Raw genomic sequence first — 19881 nt, forward strand, 5'->3', positions numbered from 1 at the left:
GTGTTTTGAAGGATTTGAGATTGGTAATCTTCGAAATTGCTTAGTTCTGGCTTCCTAGCCCAGGTGCTGACCTGTATTGACATGTTTCTGATCAAATGCCAGTCAGTTTTGTGCCTGAAAATTTGTTCGCAGCGTTTTGATGCTGTTCAAACAAAGGTACAGTTGTGAGTTGGTTTTTTTTCACCCCTCCTCTTTTCTTCTCTTTCCTTGGGTGAGCCAGAGACCCAAGTATGGTGACTGTTCAAGTGTCAGGCATACTCATTGCTGCCAGGGCCCTAGCCCTGGCCTGTTTACTGGGGGTTTTCTCCTGGATTTGCTGAGTAAAAGGGAAAGCATCCTTGCTGATACATTGCCCAGTGAGAGTCCCTTGGGCTCTGTAGATACACTTGTTTTCTTCCCAGGGAGTTTTACTTTGGCAGTAGGTTCAACCTCAACACAAATGTCTAAACACACCCAAATGTCGGTGAGAAGCACGTTGGATGAAGGTGGGGATGGAAGCCAGGCATGTTTGATGCGTGGAGTTTGTTTTTATTTATTTTTATTTTTTTGATATGTTTTTGAAACTGGAGAACAGAGTTTTAAGCTTGGCATAGCAGTGGGAATGTGGAATCCTGTGTGACCCTTGTCCCTGAGGGCTTGGAACACAGACCCTGCTGGACAACTGTTTGGCTGGGCCCCTGGAGCAGGAAGGAACCGGCGAGATTGCATCAGTCACCCGTGGCACTTCAAACTGTTACCCTTTCCCAGGCTCCTCCCTGCAGATTTGGTTCTGAGATGGGTTGGGAAAGTTGGTAGCTGAGAGCCATCAAGGTACCTGGGTATCACAGGAAAGGTCCCTGAGCCAGGGTGGGGTCTTTTGCTGGCCAGTCTGTTTGTTTTGAGGCAGGATCTTAAGTAGCCTAGGCTGGCCTTGAACTTGATACTTAGCTGTGAGTGACCTTAAACTGATCCTCTTGCCTCTCCACCTCCCAAGTGTTGGGATTACAGGACTTTTTTTTTTCCTCCCCTAAGTGCTCAGATTTCATCAAGAATCTTGTCTCATGATTAAGCCAGGAAAAGATACAGCTTCGCTTCTGTTTTGTCTCTCAAAGTGCTTCAAAAGACAGGTTAAATTTGTTGTTGTTGTTTAATCATGGTCGTTTTTAGCTGGCAGAAGTGGATAGAATAATAAGAATTTGTGCTCCTGTCACCCCATGATCCATGTCTAGAGTTAGCGCTTAATGAGAATTGTCTGGTTTTATTCATTTTTGTTGCTGTTGCTACTGCTGAAGTACTTTGAAGGAAACTGACATTGTGAGTCATTTTATTTCAACATACTCTAGTGTGTAGGAGACTAATCTGTAGTTTGTTATATAGCCACGGTGCTAGTATGCCGGTCCAGGTCTCATTCCCCCAGCCCAAACTCCCAATGTCACCTAAGCCAGGTATTCAAATATCCAAGATTGTTCAAGGTTTGAATTAGGACCCCAACATGGCTTATGCATGGTTACACTGGCTGGGATGTTTTGTTCCAGTATTTGTTTGATATTGAATGTATTGCACCTCATCCCTTCGTTTCCCACTGTTTCATTCCCTTCTGTTACTTTTTGGTTTGGTTTTGTTTTGTTGAGACAGGGTAGGCTTGGCTGTCCTGGAACTCAGGGATCCACCTGCCTCTGCCTCCTGAGTGCTGGCATTAAATGCATCTGCTACCAGCCGTCTCTCCTTCCCTTCTGTTTCAAAGACTCCCATCACTTGGTCTTCAGACTGTCTTACATCCTGCCTGCCTCCTTGTGGTGTCCTTGAATTTGCCCCCATCCCCTGAGATTGTCTGCTGACTTCCAGGCCCCTTCTGTGGGAACCCGGTGTGTAGAGGAGGGTCTGTGCTCCTGGAGTCTGCTTAGCTTGCTTGGAGGGTGCTGCCAGCAAGCCTGACTCACACAGGTCAGATGTTCCCTATTCTGTGAACTTCCATAGCTGTCTTTCATCCTACTAGGTTATCAATGGGTGTTTGCTCAGATCAATCAAGGTCATTTTTGTTTTTTTAAGTCTGGGATCATGTTTTCTTTTTTTCCCCCCTCCTTCTTCTAGATACAAGTCTCAGGACTTGTATTTAGCATGTGCCGACTTCTCTGGGGACTTGAAAACGAGAAGTAAAAACGCAGTTAATTTTTATAGACCGGATTAGAATGGAGCAGGTATGTGTGTTTCTATTTTCGTGCTTTTTATTTATTTCCCTTCTTGCTGTTTTAACAGAAAATACTGTTGTCGCCAGAAGGTTTATAAAGGAAACAGAGTACACAGTGTGCTTATTATATATGAGGCTGGCTGCTTTGAACCCGACACAGTTTTGGCCTGTAGAGGTGGCTGCATGGCATAGCTGAACTGGGACTAGGTAGGCAGCAGGCCTCGGATTCTGGTGTTGGTGGTTGACAGGACCTGGGCATGTTGGCACCTCAGTTTCCTTGTGTGTAGAAACAACCACTAGAAGTGGCTCAGAATTCATTGACAACATATCCTGTGCTGATGAATGCTGTGTTTGTCTAGGGAGAGGTTCTTGAGATTTTGTTTGCTCAAGTCCCGCCCCCATTTTCTCCCTTTCTTTCATCAGATTGTGTAGTGAGAATTCTAATTGGTTTCAATAATAAAAACCCAGAGTCAGATATAGGGGTTAATGCTTTAAGATCAGAGAAGCAGAGCAGCCACTAGTTCTTACCTCTACTGAATTCTCAGACCAAAGGGGCGATCCTGTCACTACAAATCCTCAAACTGAGTGCTGTCTCTAGGAATCCTCAGACTGAATGCCCTGAGCTCCTGTCTCCTCCCGCCTTATATTCCTCTCTCCACCCAGCCACGTGACTCCTGTCTCCACCTCCCTAGTACTGGGGTTAATGTGACTCCCAAGTACTGGGATTAAAGGTGTGTGCCACCACTGCCTGGTGTCTATGGCTAACTAGTGGCTTGCTCCGCACTCTGATCTTCAGGAAAGATTGAACATGCTAAACAAGTCCTCACAGTCACAGTGGCATGGCCATGTTATGCCCAGAGGGAACAGTCATTCCATAGCGTAGGAGGTGGGTAAAGTCCTGATTAATTCTGGGGGTTCAGCATAAAGAACTATAGAGGGTAAACAGGAAAGATACAGTATGTGTACTCTTGATGGAGTAAATCCTCTTTCCCAGTAGATGCAGAGGTTCAGCTTTGCACCAAGCATATTGCCTCTTGGCTGCTGGCTTTCAGGGTATGTTCCCTACATTCCAGCACTCTTGCCTTCCAAAACCCCTGTGCTGGGGTGGGGCCTAAGTTGCTCTTCTGCCCATATAGGAAGCATGGATACACATCCTAAGCTGCTCTTCTGCCTATATAGGAAGCATGGATACATATCCTAAGCTGCCCTTCTGCTATATAGGAAGCACAGATACATATCCTCCTTTAGTCCTTGCCCCCATGATTATTCTGTCCTCCCAGCACCTCCTGGTGGATATGATTCTTTTGTTTTGCTTTTGGATTTTTGAGACAGGGTTTCTCTGTGTAGCCCTGGCTATCCTGGAACTTACTCTGTAGACCAGGTTGGCCTTAAATGGAAATCTGCCTGCCCCTGCTTCCTGAGTGCTGGAATTAAAGGCACTCACCACTGTGAGCTAACACTTATGACTGTTTCCCTTATGCATAGTGGCCTCTTATTCCCTCTTCCTTTTGGAACCCAGAGCATCTCTATTTCTTATGACACTGGTCAGTGTATCTGTTTAACTGGTGATCCCTCAGGTGGAAGACAGCCCAGCCCTTCCTCGCCTTGCCTCGTCTCTTTCCTCTTTCATTCCTTACAGTGATCTTTGGGGGACAGCCTGGCCCTGATGCCTTAGCATTAATGTCCCCTGGAATATGCAGAAATGTGATGAGGTGTGAGAGATGCTTCTGGGGCCAGTGACGGCCCATCAGTGCCTGTGAGGGGCTGCTATTTCCTACCAGCTAGCCATCTGCTGCAGATCTTGGCATGTGAATGTACCACTGTTGCTCAGGACTCCTCAACTGCTGGTCCGTGAGTTCTCTATTGAGTTGAGATTGGATGTGCCGAGTGTAGGATAGAAAATAGGCAGAATTTATTTCAGAGTAAAGTGGGTACCTGCAGGAGCCGAAAGTGGACAGTGACCAAAGGTGCCATCACATAGGAGTGAGAGTGGACAGTGGCCATAGAGACCATTGTGCTGAATAAATAGGCGATGGTGCACTTTGAAAAATAATCGAATATGCTTTTTTTTATTCCAAGACCGATCAGAGGCTTGATGTACTTGTGACTTTTATGAAATCTGGTGTATTATGGGGTTGAGGTAGACTATACTATTTCTTAGTTTCTGGTGCTGATGGTGTTCCTGGAGGACATTTCCTCCTAGGTGATTGATGATAGGCCCATTTGAGAGCTGTGTGTGTCTGTGTCTGTGTGTGTGTGTGTGTGTGTGGTGTGTCCCTTTTACTTACTGTCTAGCCATGGCTGGCCTGGAAAATGTGTCACCACATCTGACTATACTGTTTTTAATTATGTCTGTGTGAGTGTGTATTTATGTGCAGGTGTTAGTGCAGGCATCTGATTCCAGAGCTGGAGTTACAGACAGTTGTGAGTTATCCGATAAGGATGCTGGTAACCGAGCTCTTTGCAAGAGCAGTATTTGTTCTCTGGAGTCATCTCTCCCATCCCCCTTTGGATTAACTCTTTAAGGGACAACACTGTGTCTTTGTTCTTTACCAGAATGCTGCTGCTAGATAGTAGGCTAAGGATCTTTTAGGCAGTTCACGAAGTCATATCAAGTGAGATCCCTTTGTTTTGATATAAAATCATGTGCCAGGTGATGGTGGTGCACATCTTTAATCCCAGCACTTGGGAGGCAGAGGCAGGTGGATCTCAGTGAGTTCAAGGCTTGCCTGGTCTATAGAGTGAGTTCCAGGACAGCCAGGACTGTTTCACAGAGAAACCCTGTCTCAAAAAAAAAAAAATCATGTAACAGAGTAGATTTAAAACAATAAATAATAATAAACAAATAAATAGGGAAATAATCTGTGAAATCTAGCCACACTGGAGGAATAGCCTTTCTTTAATGGCCCTGACCAAAACTTTCCTATCTCTACGCTCCTCTCTGCCGTATGTTTTTTGTTTCTATTGATTTATGTTTTTGAGACAGGGTCTCACTGTGTACCTCTGCCTGGCTTGGAACTAACTTCTTATTTAGACCTTGGCCGTGAACTCTTGAGATCTCTGCCTCCCTAGTGCCAGGATTAAAGCCGTGTGCCCCCACACCACCCTCCTGTGGTGCTTGAAATCTTTAGAAGCTGAGGTTGTGGTGCTTCCTCTTTTCACATTTTGAGGGTGCTTTGGGATTCTTTTTGGAGAGTGTGACACTTTCCCTTTCTTTAAAGTCTGCGTCAGTAGGGTTTCAGGATTTGGGCTCCAGAGCTGTCGGCGAAGGAGGAGAGGTGGTCCAGCAGTGACCTTTAAGTTTCTAATAGACTGTTAGATAGTCTTCATCTTCCTGTTGAGTTTTTATCAGGATGGTACTCAGGGGAGGCTGGGCTTCCGAGAAAGAGCCAGGGAAAGCCTAGAGGCCGGGAAAGTGTGGTCAGTATCTGAAAGAAAAGATGAGGAGAAGGTAAAGTTAGAACTCAGAAGCAGGCAGGCCACATGGTAGACTGTGGGCCACTGTATGAGGGAAGACTTCTAGTAAGGATAAGTATTATTTCATTAAAGGGGTAATTATTCCTCCCATCGCCTTAGCATATCTTCAGATGGATCAGCTTCACTGGGGGTGGGGGTGGAGTAGGGGAGTCCTGGCCTGGTGACTGACAGGTCTAGCCAGATTAGGTGTGTTGGGTACTTTTCTTTTGTCTACTCGACACAAGCTAAAGTTATCTGTGAAGAGGGTATGACAGCTGAGAAAATGTCTCCATTAAGATTCTGCTGTTAGCAAGCCTTTGGGAGCATCTTCGTGGTTGTTGATTGATGTGAGGGTCCAGCCTACTGTGGTCAGTGCCATACCTGGGGTGGTCCTGGGGTGTATGAAAAAGCAAAGAGAGCAGCTAGGAGGAGCAGGTAGTGAGCAGCATGTCTCCTTGTCTCTGCTTCAGTTCCTTCCCCATGAGGAACTGTGACCTGTTAGTCAAACTGTGCCCCTCCCTCCCAAGTTGCTTTGATCTTAGTGTTTATCACAGCAATAGAAAGCAAACGAGGACTGGAGGAGATAATATTATATAATGTTCTAATCTTCGGAGCAGATCGGAATGTCACGTCTCCACCCCGGGGGGGGGGGGAAGCGCGTAGTAGTTCATTCTTTCAGCCCGGAGGTGTAGAAGGGGCAGTTTCAATGTTTTTCCTTCTGGTGTTCCCAGGGCAACAGGAGGTGAGATCCAAGCAGAACATGAGGGAGGAATTTCTCTTCATTTGTTTCCAAGGCTGATAACTCCTTTCTAGCTATATCACAGGATCATTTTTTTTTACTTCCTTTCTATTAGAAAGCTGTACTATTATTTTATGTGCGTTGTGTTTTGTTGGCACTCGTGTCTGTGCATGCCTGGTGTACTGAAGGTCAGAAGAAGTTGCTGGATCCCTGGGAACTTGAGTTACAGACCGTGGTAAGGGTGCTGGAATCAAACCTAAGTCTTCAAGAAGAGTAGCCAGTGCTCTTAACTGCTAAGACAGTGCTCCACCCTCTGATGGAGTCTTTGGGCCAGCATCCTCTGTGGTCCCTCCAATCACTGTACTCCTATTGGCCACGTTTCCTGGCTGATCTGTTCCCTGTTCCTTCTTTATCTTCTGCATTGTGCGAGACACATGCCTACCTGCTGTCTCTCTCAAGTAGGTTAGTTGTTTGCTTGCTCATTCATTCATTCATTTTTCAGTAAGCTTTAGAGGCCACAGCTTTCCTTTTTTGAAGTTCATAACTAAGTCTGTAGAGATATAAAGTCAACAGGGGAGTTGGCCTTTTGTGGGTTGTTAGCCTCATGAGTGAAATATTTAACCATTGGGCCATGTAGCTCAGTGGTAGAGCACTCCACCAGCATGCATGAAATCCTAGGCTCAATCCCTAGGGGGTGAGGGCTTCAAAAAATAAAAACACCGACTCAGAAGGAAACTCAAGGACGGTAATAATTATCAGAGTTTGAGAGGACAAGAACGGGGCAGGCGAGTTGTGTATCGCAGTTGCTGCTGGGAGGCTGGAGATGGGTGGGAGAAAAAAATGACAGTCATGCCTTGTGAGTTAGGGTCCAAGAAAGCAGGCAGGCTCAGCAGTGAGGTTAGTAAGCATCTTCATGGGGAAGAGAGCGAAAGGGTGACAGTCTCCAGACTTTCAGGGAAAGAATGTTTAGGACTTTGACCTGTTTTTGAAGAAGAGACAGAAAGGGAAAAAGAAAAGTTGGGCTTCTTGAGTTACAACTCTGGACAGCAGTCAGGCTTGGCCGTGAAGGTGTGTCCTCCCCTGTGCTGGGGGAGGGGCTTCAGGGCACATGCGCATTATCTCATCAAGGGAGTAATTAGTCTTCCCATCTCCTCAGTCTGTGCTCAGATGGATCAGCTTCTGGTGGTCTCCTGTACAGGTGATGAATAGGCCTGGTTGGATTACCTCCTAAAGGAGTTTATGTAGCGTGTAGTATTTGGGACAGCTTAGACCGACACATTTCAGTCCAGGGACAGAGGAAGCATTCTATTCTTTTGATCTGAAGGATGTAGCTTTCCTTTAGTGGGCCTCAACCGAGTCCATCTTTTCATAATGGTCTTTTGAATCCTAAGGAGGGACAAAACTGATACTCCCCCTTCTGTGTTGTCAGGGAGCAGGGAAACTGGGTCCAAAGCTCATTGTAAGTGTCTCTACAACTTCCAAGCCTGCTGCCTGTCCAGCTACCAACAGTGGTGAGCGCTGCTTACAGGGGTCCCTGGCCCTATGACCTCTACCTACAGAATAGAACACTTTACCTAGTGGAACTTCTCCAGGAGAAGCCCTTGGTTTACCATTTCAGTGTTCCAACCCCCTTACTTATCTGGGTCCTGCTTCTCCCATCATTGCTTTCCTGGCCCTTCATGGGCCATGTATACATGTTCCGCAGGCCCCACGGTGACTTCCCAGGAAGATTCTGGTATCCTCTAGTAGAGTCTGGCAAGGCCCTTGGGAAACTTGCTTCTTCTGGACTGAAGAACCCATCACTGTATCTCTCAGCATCCCTGACTCCCAGCTGTGGAGAACCAAGGCTTTCTCAGAGCTAAGGCTCCTCAGCACACTGCCAACAGATCACTTTCCTGAACCTTCCCAGGCAAGCTGAAAACGCCTTGGGGTTTGCCTTTGAAATCATTTTAGCTGCAGGATAGTTCTCTGCAGTAAATAATAGGAGACCAGCATACTTGAAAGGCCTGAGGTTAGCTTCTTTCAGAAGAAGTAATGAGTGCTTAGATTAATCCATGTTCTTATGTTTCACATGGTGCTGGGGATGGAGCCTGAGGGCCTCGCCCCTGCTGCACTTTCTCTGTTGCCCTGCCATGCCCACCCATACTTTCCACTCTGTCATGTAAGTCCTGCTCATCTGAATGCTTTTAAATGCTGGCAAGATGGTGGGCAGTTGTAGCCGTCTTGGAAAATTCCACTGCTTTTGACGCTTGAAACAGAAAACTTTAAAGTCCTTTAAAGGTTGCCCAGGCACAGTTGGTACACACCCATAATCCCAGTACCTGGGAGATGCAGGCTGGAAGATCAGTAGCAGGAGAACAGCCTGTGGTGTGTGGTGAACTCTAACACAGCTTAGGCTACATGAGACCCAGTCTTAAGACAAAGAAAAGCCCCCAAGCCAAAAATAGGGAGTGCGTGCTGCTGCTGTAATGCTTAATTCAATGCAACTGTGGACAGCTTGGCTTCACCAGTTTTAATGTATTTGGGATTTTTCTCCATGCATAATAAATATTTTGATCACTCAGTCCTTTATATTTCCTCCCACACTGGCCTGTTTCAGACCGTTTAGTCAAGTTGTGCTTTCATGATAACAGGCCATTAGTACCCGACACTTAGTAGCTTCTTTGGGAGAATTATTTGGTGATGTTGAAGGTCCGAGGAAAAAGTGAGGTTCAATTCTTGAAGGCGTTAACATTCCAAGGAGACAGACGGAGTGTAGAATAAAAATGTACAAGCCACCAGTAGTCCCAGAAGCATGCTGGACCAGTGCCTGATTGGCACCATGCTAAGACAGCCAGTGAGGCTTTCCTCTGCAGAGCGAGGCCTTAGGGGGTGATGAAACATGATGATGGGCAAGTTAATATTCCAGGAGGAAGGAAACTCTCCAGTCTTCGTGTGCCCCGTGATAGGAACGGACAGGCTAAGGCATGGCTGTTGTAGAAAGGCAAATGCTACTGACTTATGCAAGCTAGCCAAGTGTCCCTCTGTCACTGGGACAAGTAAGTCTCCTGCTGTTATTTTTAGTGTGTTGCTGGTTTCTGTTCAAGTCTTCGTGGTCCAAGATGGCACCAGCTAGCACAGGGATGAAGGTCCTGTGGAATTAGCAGTTTTCAGGGACTTTTTCCATACCGTTCCTTTTTTTTTTTTTAATCTCATTGGATATGCTTCGTTCACATGGTCTCTTTTAGTTACAAGGAAGGCTGGGAAATGTAGTGGGACCCCCCCCCCAACACATATAAAATGTTGATTCTATTCCTAAGCCATATGGGGTCTTCTGTCACAAAGGTCTGGATGCTGAGACTCACGTTGCTGGACAAGAGCTGTGTTGGGACAGTGTCAGCATAAAAGGATAGAGAGTGACTAGAAGGTTCTGTAAGTAACAGTGGGGACCTAGTAGGAGGGTGCGGGTGCAGGGGCAACTTAAAGATGCCAACCCAGTCTTTCCTTAAAGTGGTCCCGTTAACTAGAATCTTATTTACCTCAAGATATTCTGGTTAAATTGCGTTGATTAGCTTCAAAAGCAGTAGCTTGATAGAGGTGAAGATGGTGCGTGTGCCAAGATGACTAAGAAGGAAAGCAAGGAAGTATATCGTCGAAGCTGGAGCTGTGCCTCAAGTTGTTCTTTTAATAATAACTTGATGGTCTGCACCATGAGATTACAGGCAGCTCCAAGAACAGAGTGAAGCCTTTGATTTTGAGCTCGCTCTCCCGCCTGGGCTTGTTTGAGTACCTGAGCCTTGAACTCAGCAGGAGGCAGTAAATACAGACAGAACTCCTGGCTGCTCTTGCATCTCTCCCCCTTAGAGCTAGCTCCTAGGGTGTGCAGGGGTCTTCTCTGGACCCTAGGGGCTCTAGTCCAGTGTTCCCCTCCACTTACTGGGGCTCTTTGAAGTGTCTCTTGGAAGGCTGTGGCTGTCCTCCTCTGGGGACAAGACCTATAAGTGATTTAACTAATGTCATTAGCTAGAAAGACACCGGTAGCAGAACCTTTGTATATGCTGTTTTTAGAAGGAAAGGTCAAATCACATGAGCGCTGACTTCGGGCTGCCTGGCACAGAGCCCGGATCTAGAGCCCCCTAAGCCCTGCTGGTGTAAGTCCTGAGATGCCGAGTGCATCAGCTGTAGATGATGTCATAGAAGGCAATAGATAGTGTTTGCAGCTAAGCTTTGAAAGACCTTAAAGAACACTTAGTTTGCAAAGCGAAAATTAGGCTTTGTGTTTGCAAAGGAGAGTAGCCTCCCTTCATTTTAGCAATGGTTCACGACGGCCATGCCTGCTTGCGGGCTGTCGGACACCTCCTAGACCGTCCACGGAGGTGAGGAGGCACATGTTCAACATTGCTTCCGTCTTGTGGGCCAGGCAGGTTGTGTGTCAGGTAGTGATTCATTCGGTAAGGACAGTCACAGGGTAACACAGTTGGATGGGGCAGGAAGGAGTGAGGGTGGGAGGCTTTTCCGAGGGACTGACTGGACATGCCTTGGATGGCAGGCAAGCAGGATGCAACGCTGCAAAGGCTCTGAGGTGGCAACAGCTGGGGATGCCCAAAGAGCAGCAAGAAGGCTTCAGGAAGCACGTTAGAAACAGGAGAACTGGACCTTTAAAGGGACCGAGCCTTTAGAGGCTTCTGAGCGGTGACAGTTATTCTGACTGAAGAGCAGGCTCAGGTATAGGGACACATTTGGTTAGGAAGGTAGGGGAGGGATTTGACAGTGTTTGGTTTGACATAGGGTTTTGTTGTTAGGAACAGAGTCTTACCATGGAGCCCTAGCTAATCTCCAACTCACAGAAATCCACCTGCCTCAGCATCCTGAGTGCTGGGATTAAAGGTGTATACTACAATGCCCAGTTCTCTCTCTCTCTCTCTCTCTCTCTCTCTCTCTCTCTCTCTCTCTCTCTCTCTCTCTCTCTCTCTCTCTCTCTCTCTCTCTCTCTCTCTCTCTCCCCCTCCCCCCTCTCCATCTCCCTCTCCCTCTCCCCCTCCCTCTCTCTCCTTTCCTCCCTCCCTCCCTCCCTGATGGGTATGAGAACATGAAGCTCAGAGAGAAGCTGGAGTACAGGTGTAAGTTAGGGACTCATTAGTGTATAGGTAATGGAAATGAGAATTCCTAGATTGCCTTTCTTCCAGAGAGAGGTCAGACCTCTGTCTCAGCTCTTCGCTTTCTGCAGTAGGGATGCAGCTTCTAAATGTGTTTGAAGTAGTCCTGTATCTCCGATATGATGAGAAAATGCACTCCAGCACACATCCATTTAGCACCCCATTTAGCAAAGTCCCCTACCCCAAGACTTCTGTGAGTTCCCTGCCATCTGGTCCCTGGCCAGAGAAGGATTTTTCTTGTATACGTGTCGCCATAGCAACGAGTTTGCAGTTGATATGGAAAGTAAGCAGTTGCCTTAGCAACAGAGTTACTGATGTGGTGGCTCCCTTGCTTTCCTGGAGTGGAGGGTGAGCTGACCAAACTAGTTCAAATACATTATGAAGGGCTACACAGTCTGGCCCTACTGGTGTAAAATACTAGCCTAGCTTTAAGGGAGCTTGCAGCTCTCTTCTCTTCCGGAGGAAGGACACTCCTGTGGTAATAAGTCAGACAAAGGTAGTTGCTGAATTCAGACAAAAGTAGTTGCTGTCAGTTGAAATAGATTATAGGTTTTCCTAGAGGAGTGGTTTTGTTTGCTTTGACAAAATGCTATAGTCAGAACATATTTGGTTGCAAGTAAAAGAAGGCCACCTCGGTTGGCTTAAGTAAAAAGAACGTCTATTCCAAGGATGTAATGATCAGTCCAACAGGCCAGAGCCCAAGAGCAGCACAGCTCATCTCGGGTCTTCTGTGGCTGGAACTGTTTCTGTCCCTCTGTGACCGCATGGACACTGCCTTCCTCCGGGGGTGTGGTCTGGCCTCATGGCTTCTTCACTGTGGCTCTCAGTATCTGCTAACTCCCTCCCACCCGTGCCTTGCTGCACTGGAATGTCTGTGTCCACCTAAGTGATAAGTGGTCCAGTCCCAGTATGCAGTGAGCAGGTGCCCTCCCTCATCTTTGTGTGGTATGCTTGTTGTCATTTCAGATACCAAGACTTGTTTTTCTGATACCTGTCCCTGTTTCTGTGAGCAGAACCGGGCCAGGTCTGTGGGTTCAGGATCGCTGCTGGGAAGGCATCCTATCTGGGGCTCTGTAGAGTGAGGCCTGGTATGGTGACACCTATCTGTAATGTCATCCTTGAAGTCTGGGGGCTAAAGCAGGAGGGTGTCAGGTTCAGGGCTAGACTGGGCTACAAAGTAAGACCTTGTTTCCAAAACAAAGTAACAGCAAAACACTCACTTTTGAGGCGTTAGTGCTCAGGGCTTTTGCAGGTAGGTGGTGGATATTAGCACACCGGGGAACTTTAGGACTGTCCCAAGACTGACGGTTGGATTTAATGGTCAGCCGGACAGGAGAGAGTTCCAGTGATAGACTGTCTAGATCAGGTTGCCTGTGGGCATGTGTCTGTGTGTATTGCCTTGATTACATTTACCCACTCTGAGTGGCACCATTCCCTGGTCTTGGGGTCCGGGCTTAGATATAAAGGAGAAAGCTGCCTGAGTACTCACTCAGCATTCTCTCTGTGCTCTTGACTATGGGTGTGACCAGTGACTTCAGGTTCCTGCCGCTGGATTCCCTGTAACGATGGCCTGTGACCTGGGATTGTGAGATGAAGTAACTGCCCTCCCCTCAAAAAAAATCCCTTTCCTCTCATTGTTTAATCACAGCAACTGGAAAGGAAAGTAAGCCACATGCCCACAATGCTTTCACTTTTCTCTCCCTAGACCTGCCGTGGCTGTCCCCCAGCAACCACAGCTTTCTTTGGTGTCTCCTCCTTCCTGCCAGCTGCCCTCAGAGGTCCTATAGTCATGGGGTTGAGTGACTCCGAGAAATTAGGAACTCGGGGCCCCTGATCCAGGCTGGAACAAGGGCCAGCTGTCTAATACACGTTGTCCTGATCTCCCAGATCAAGAGATTGAGCAATTGTCTTGACCACTGTGTACCAACCCATGTCATCATACTATTTTCAAAATGGGTAGAAATGTGATTGATTGATTATTCTCTGCCAGCGACTGGTGATTTAGAAATTTCACAAAACTCTAGTCGTCGAGACTGGGTGAAAATTAAAGCGGACGGGAACGCAGTGGGTGGTTGCCAAGAGGTTGGCCATTGGCCCATCCTGCATAGTGGTGTCACTGGAGGGCCTGAGGAGAAGAAAGGACTGCGTTAGCTTCTGTCTACTGAGGGTCAGTACTGGGGATGGCGGCAGGAGGAAGATATCCCTCGGGCCATCACCATTGGCTTGGGCATAGAGGTGGAAATGACACTGAGTGTGAAACTGGGAACAGAAATTTCTACAGGGGTTTGTTGGGGACTCTTTGGAATGGTGAGGGCCATTTGCACTTAGGGTCTCACAGCTTCCTAGCACCTGTAAATTAGCTAGTACAGGCTTTTTACACCGGGGAACTGGAGGCTCAGAGAGCATCAGTGACTTGGCCAGGCTCTGGGCTGCCTTCTGAGACTTTATCCTCAGTTTTGAGGCAGATGGCTCCTGTGGGAAAGGGGCCAAGGTGCTCTGTGACCTCTTGAATGATGCACTGAGGAGCTGGGTCTCCATCCTGAAGGCAGTAGGGTGGAGAGTCCATAGTTGTTCTTGAGTGCAGGGTAAGATCATGGTGATTCCTCTGGTGCCTTAGCCGACTCTTCTACATCAACAATTTCTATTGCCCAGAAATTCATGGAGGAAAAGACCACAGCTGCTACGGAATGCTGTCCCTTAGAGTTAACCAGTATAGACCAGATTCCTTGTCTTTTTCCTTCTTTCTTTTTTTTGTAGTCTATTTTTCTTCAGTTGGAAATGGGTTTTTCTCCTACACAACACATCCTGATCAGTCTCCTCTCCTGCCTCCACTCCCCAAGTTCCTCTCCACCTCTTCTCCCATCGGATCCACCCCTTTTCTATCTCTCATAAGAAAACAAACAGGCCTCCAAGGGATAATATAAAATATAATAGGATAAAACAAGAACTAACACATCAGAATGGGGCGGAGCAAACAAACAGAAGGAAAAGAGAGCACAAGAGAAGGAGTAAAAAAAAAATTAGAGATCCCCACTCATTCACACACTCAGGAATCCATCCCGTAAAAACACCACACTGGAAGCCACAATATATACATACACAAAGGCCCTGTAGAGTAAAAAGAGAAGAAAAGAATATATAAATAAAACAAGGTAATTTTTAAAGAAGAAGGAAAGTCCCGACATTAGGAGACAAGGAACCCCCAAAGATGCCATTGAGTTTGTTTTCTGTTGGCCAACTGCTAATGACAGGCAGCCTACCCCAGCGAGACTCTCTGGAAGGAAATCAAATTTTCGTTTGCAAGCAGCCATCGATGGGAGATGGTTTTGGGTTAGGGATGGGGGTGTGTCCACATCTCCTTTCAGCTCTAGCGCCGCCGCCCCCCCCCCAATCTGGTGTAGACGGATGCGGGCCCTGCACGTGCTGTCTCAGCCTCAGTGAGCTCCTATGTGTGCCAGCCCTGCCAATTTAGAGGGCCTTGTTTCCTCAGTGTCCTCCATCCCGTCTGGCTCTTGACACTCTTCTCTTCACCTCCTCCACAGGATCTCTGAGCCCTGAGGGAAGGGATTTGATGGAGACATTACATTCTGGGCTGAGTGTATGGACCAGTTTTCTATTCAAACCAGGAAAAAGTCTCCAGGAGCTAGTTTCTTATTTTACATGTTTTGTTCTTATTTTTCTTTAATAATTCTGGTTTTGATTGACGGTGGGTTTGTACCGTTGGTGTGAATCCATTAGCGTCTTGGTCGCTCTGCTGTTTCTGTGGTTTATGGAGCAGTGGAATGAGACCCCATCAGTACCACTGTCTGTCTGGTTTTGGGAGCTTGGTTTTCTTTGACATTGTAGGTGAGTACAGGGACGGTAACCCTCTTGTTTTTTGGGATGGGCTCTAAGAATATGGAGGTTTCTGCATTGACTGCCCGGTTTCTTGTAGGATACTTTGGGGTCACCTTGGATGCTGTCTTCAGTCCCACCCTGATCACTTATTAAAGTCCTTTGCTTCTGCCTCCTGAGTGGTCACGTATTAAAGTCCTTTGCTTCTGCCTCCTGAGTGACTCTCCGTCCTTCCCTCCCCAGTACACTGTCCCTCATCTCTTGCTCTTCCAATCACCTACCTGCACTCTCGAATCTCCCCTTGCACGGGTCACAGCGCCACCAGGACAGTTCAGCACACAGCCCTTTTGCTCTCTGTTGCCTGGAGTGAAGTGTCTTGTATGTCTCAGATGACCAGGAAGGCAGATTTCATGGACCTAGTGAGAACTCCGGGAGCTGTTGTATGGGAATCAGGCGTTTTTTGTGGGAGTGGTGGCCAAAGGCTGACTGCAGGTGTCTTTGTCAATTACTGCCCTCCTGTGTTTTGAGACAAGCCTTCCACTGGAGCTTACTTGAGAGCCCCAGGGATCTTCTTGTCTCTGCCTCTCTGATGTAGGGATTGCAGGCCCTTGCCACCATGTCCTGTTTTTAACATGGGTGCCAAGGAACTGAACTTGGGTCCTCATGTCTGTGCAGTGAACACTTGAGTGACTGAACTACTCCCTGGCTCTAGAGATCTATTTTTTTAGGAGCTCCTCAAATGGTTATGCTGAAGAACAAGGAGAAACTTTGGGGTTTCCACTTTAAATAGGTAAGATTTTAATGATGTACTGTAAAGGATTAATATAAATCTGTGTGGTTTTAATCTGACTCTCCCACCCCTCCTCAGCCCCATGGTTGATTATTTTACAGCAAATCCGAGACATCCTGTCACTGTGTCAGCCTGCATCTCTATTACAAGAGGACTTAAAGACACATGTAGCCCCAAAGCAACCATAACACCTAGCTCCATTCCTGTTTATCCTACAAAATCTTAGTGTCAGAGCGTACCTGATTGTTTAACAACAACACAATTCTCAATCGCTTTGTTCAAATCAGAATAAAACAAAACAGGTCTTCGGATGGATGCTCCTCTTGCTGTTCTGTTGCTCAGTGCCCTTGTTGCCCCCAGCACTTGGAGGAAGCTTGGCTTCCCTCTTCTCTCCCTAGTCTTTTAGCTCCTCCACGCCTTCTGCTCTCATCAGGACTCCCCAGAGGCACTGACTTCTGGCTGCACATGCTATCCCTCAGCCTGGACACTCTCCTTCCCTTTCCCTCCATTGGATGCCACTTGGAAAATTCAGCTGACCCCACAGCTCTGCCAGACCTTGCTTAGACCTAGTTTATTTAAGGTTTGTTTTGTTGTTATTTGTGTGTACCTGTGGTATGATAGTATGTAAGTGCACATGTATGTGGGTGCCCTGGAAGCCAGAAGAGGGTGTTGGAGTCCTTGGAACTGGAGTTACAGGCTTTTGTGAACCACCCGCTGTGGGTACTGGGAACTGAACTTAGGTCTTCTGCAAGAGCAGCAAGCTCTCTTAACTGCTGAGCCAGCTCTCTGGCCCCCTCTCCCATACCGGATTTAATCCGCTCGCAAACAGTCTGCCCATTATTTTGCAACACTTACTTTGCAGTGACTTATCTGTCCCTTCCTGCTCCTTCTCTCTCCACCTGAGACTGAGGGTAGGAGCTGCATCTGCTTTGGGTCCCTCTTGGGTATGAGACCAAGTGTGAAACCTGGCAAATGGTAGGTCCTCATGAATTATCTTATGACATGATGGAGAAGCCACAGTACTTAATTCCGGCATTTTATAAAACCTAAGTTGAGCTCTGGAGCACTTGGACATTGGACTATCACACACAGGGGATGGAGGGCTCTGTAGGAGTTACTTCTCCTAAATAGAACACTGCTTCTGCGTGCGTGCGTGCGTGCGTGCGTGTGTGTGTTTAACACCATTACCTCTGATCATATGGGTCTGTCCAAATTAACTAGCTCATTCCATCTCTGATGGCCAGCAGACACCTCCCTTCCTCTTGTTTCCATTACTGCCACAGCTAGCAGCAAAAAGACTCAGGACTACATGTGCTGCTGTAAGAGTTCCTTCGTGGTGGGAGAGAACGACGATGGTATGCAGACCTGGCCCCTTCCGTACGCTGGTTCCTCAGTGTAGCCAGTGCCAGTAGCCTGCCGCTGGTAAAGTGAACCGGTGTGCCGCAAACGCCTCCTGTCTGATGACGTTCTCTGTCAGGCTGTAGTGGTGCTGCTGGGATCATGGAGGGTGACATAGGTTGATACACAAAGAGCCTAAGGTCTGTGGAGGGAAAGCAGTTGCTGAACAGCTATACAGACTGCCTCAGTCTGATCCTGTTTTCTCCCCCTTCCTACAAGGACTCTGATTAACCGGGAAAGTTCACAACCTTGTGATATTTACACGTGGTTCATTTTCCTTTTTATACCTTTTCGTGGGATTGTCAAATGCACTCTGCTTTTGTAAGTGATTTATCATTTCTGCTGTGACTTCTGAGACTGCTCAAACTTGTGTGAGTCTTTGTTTCATTAATTGCACAGACTATCCTGGAAGGTTAGCCTTTGCCCGGGTTTGTATGTGGTGTTATGTCACCCGTGAATTGGGACTTAGTGGGTGGTGAAATGCACACGGGTCCTTCCTACAAGCACGGGGCATGTTTGTTCCTTCTGGTGTTAGGTAGAGAGTTCTAAAGTTTCTCAGGAGGAGCGGCAAGTGTGACCCATGGAGGTGTTCTTGTTTGTTTGTTGTTGTTTTTAAATTTTACCTAAGTAATCTGTTTTTGATGAAGTCTGTATTTATTAGTTTTGGTCTCTAGCTTATTTTTAAGGACTTCCTCCATCTGTAGAGATAAATTTGAGAAATTTCCCTCTCTTAAATGAGATTCATAGTACTGGTATCACTCCTAAGTGGCACCCTAAACTTAGAATTCATTCATTCATTCATTCATTCAGCCAGTGTGGATCTAATGCATTAGATCAGGCTTGTGCCAAGCACAGTGGAGGAAAAAGAGGGCGGAGACCTCGAGGAAATTCCAGCCTAGTGGACAAGCCCACCTAGAGGTAGAAGTTGTGTAAGGTAGCATACACTTTGCTGCTGGGTTGCGCTCTAGGAGGGTAAAGGAATGGTTGCTGCCTCTGGGTTTTTGTAGTGACTGATGGTAGGAAAGGGTAAGTGACTCCGTGCACTGGCCCTCTGTCAGGAGATCCAGGTTCTGGAGCTGCCTCAGCTGGACCAGCTTAGCGATCTCTGGCCAGTCCTTGGGGCCAGCTTCGTCTCCTGTTGCCTGTGCTGTTCAGTCAGCTCTTCTGAACTCGAGGTCTTAAGGGACCCCTAGCTTAGATAAGGACAGTGACATCGTTTCTTCCTCTTTTCCTACTGGAGTTCTAAGGCCAGCTGTCACCATGCAGGCCCTGTGATGTGCACACACATCTGGCCAGATGTTGTCTGGTACATCGACCCCCCCACTCTCCACTCTTTTTAGTTATGTCTCCCTTATCACAGGCCTAACACACACTACGTGAAGTTGGGTCCCCGAAAGTTCCTGGTCTAGACAGGTTGGGTCTAAGACACACTACGTGAAGTTGGGCCCCCGAAAGTTCCTGGTCTAGACAGGTTGGCCCTCTGTGCTGTCAGTTCTCCTTTTGGTTCTTGGTGGCTGTCTGTCACTCTTTCCCCTCTGTGAGGACAGGCTCGCGGTCTCCACAGGTGTGGTTGATTGCCAGGTGGCTGTTGCCGCGTGACCCACCTTAAGTTTTCTGCAGGCGATACTGGCTGATCTTCTCCCGCCTGTGTGAAATCTTTGGCTGCTATGCTCTGTGCTGTTTGTTCACCCTGGTAGGGAGGCCTTGGGGGTATGTTTTCCTCATGGGTCCCCAGGCACTGATGATGAGCAGGGAGAGCTGGAGGGTTCCGTTGCACCCGGTGCAAGGTGCATGGCATCCTGGGCACGGAGCTCTGCCTGGGACCCTTGCTTACATGCCAAGCACTCCAAGTACCCTTTCGTCATTATTGTAAATGATTTTCCAGGGTGCTAACCTGCTTCCTTCCTTCACCCCCTCCCTCTAAATGAAAGCATTTTTAGGAGAACCATGCCCCCCCCAAATCAGGGCAAGATAGTAGGGGGAATGTTTTGACTTCTTGATTGGCTTGCACATTTTAAAAGGAGTTATCCTATTTCAAACACTCAGAGATTACCCCGCCCAAGTCCAGGCCCACCCTTCCTCTCACTGTGTGCTCACTACACCCTGGGTTGCTTTTGGGGTGCTTCTAGGCCAAGTTTGGGCCTCTAGTGCTGAGTGCCCACCTGGCAGGGTCAGCAGCTTCCCCTAACCACCCTGGCTCCGCTGTGTTGTTCAAGGTCAGGGCACTGAACCTGTAGGTTGGTCCTTGCTTTCTGGATCCTGGCTTGCACTAGCACTCCAGAGTGCACTTGCTGTGTGGAGTCAGGGCAGCGCTGCTTTGGGGAGCATCTTCTTCCACAGACGACCCTTTGGAGGGGGAAAG

The 19881-nt window shown here is 47.6% G+C and overlaps 1 protein-coding gene across 6 annotated transcripts in view; it reads left to right on the forward strand.

Annotated features, from left to right (window-relative positions):
• The window catches only part of Foxn3 (forkhead box N3), a 369915-nt gene that overhangs the window by 171601 nt on the left and 178433 nt on the right, over positions 1-19881 (forward strand). The window lies entirely within an intron of this gene.

Source organism: Mesocricetus auratus, unplaced genomic scaffold, assembly GCF_017639785.1.
Source record: "Mesocricetus auratus isolate SY011 unplaced genomic scaffold, BCM_Maur_2.0 Super-Scaffold_15014, whole genome shotgun sequence".
NCBI lineage: Eukaryota > Metazoa > Chordata > Mammalia > Rodentia > Cricetidae > Mesocricetus > Mesocricetus auratus.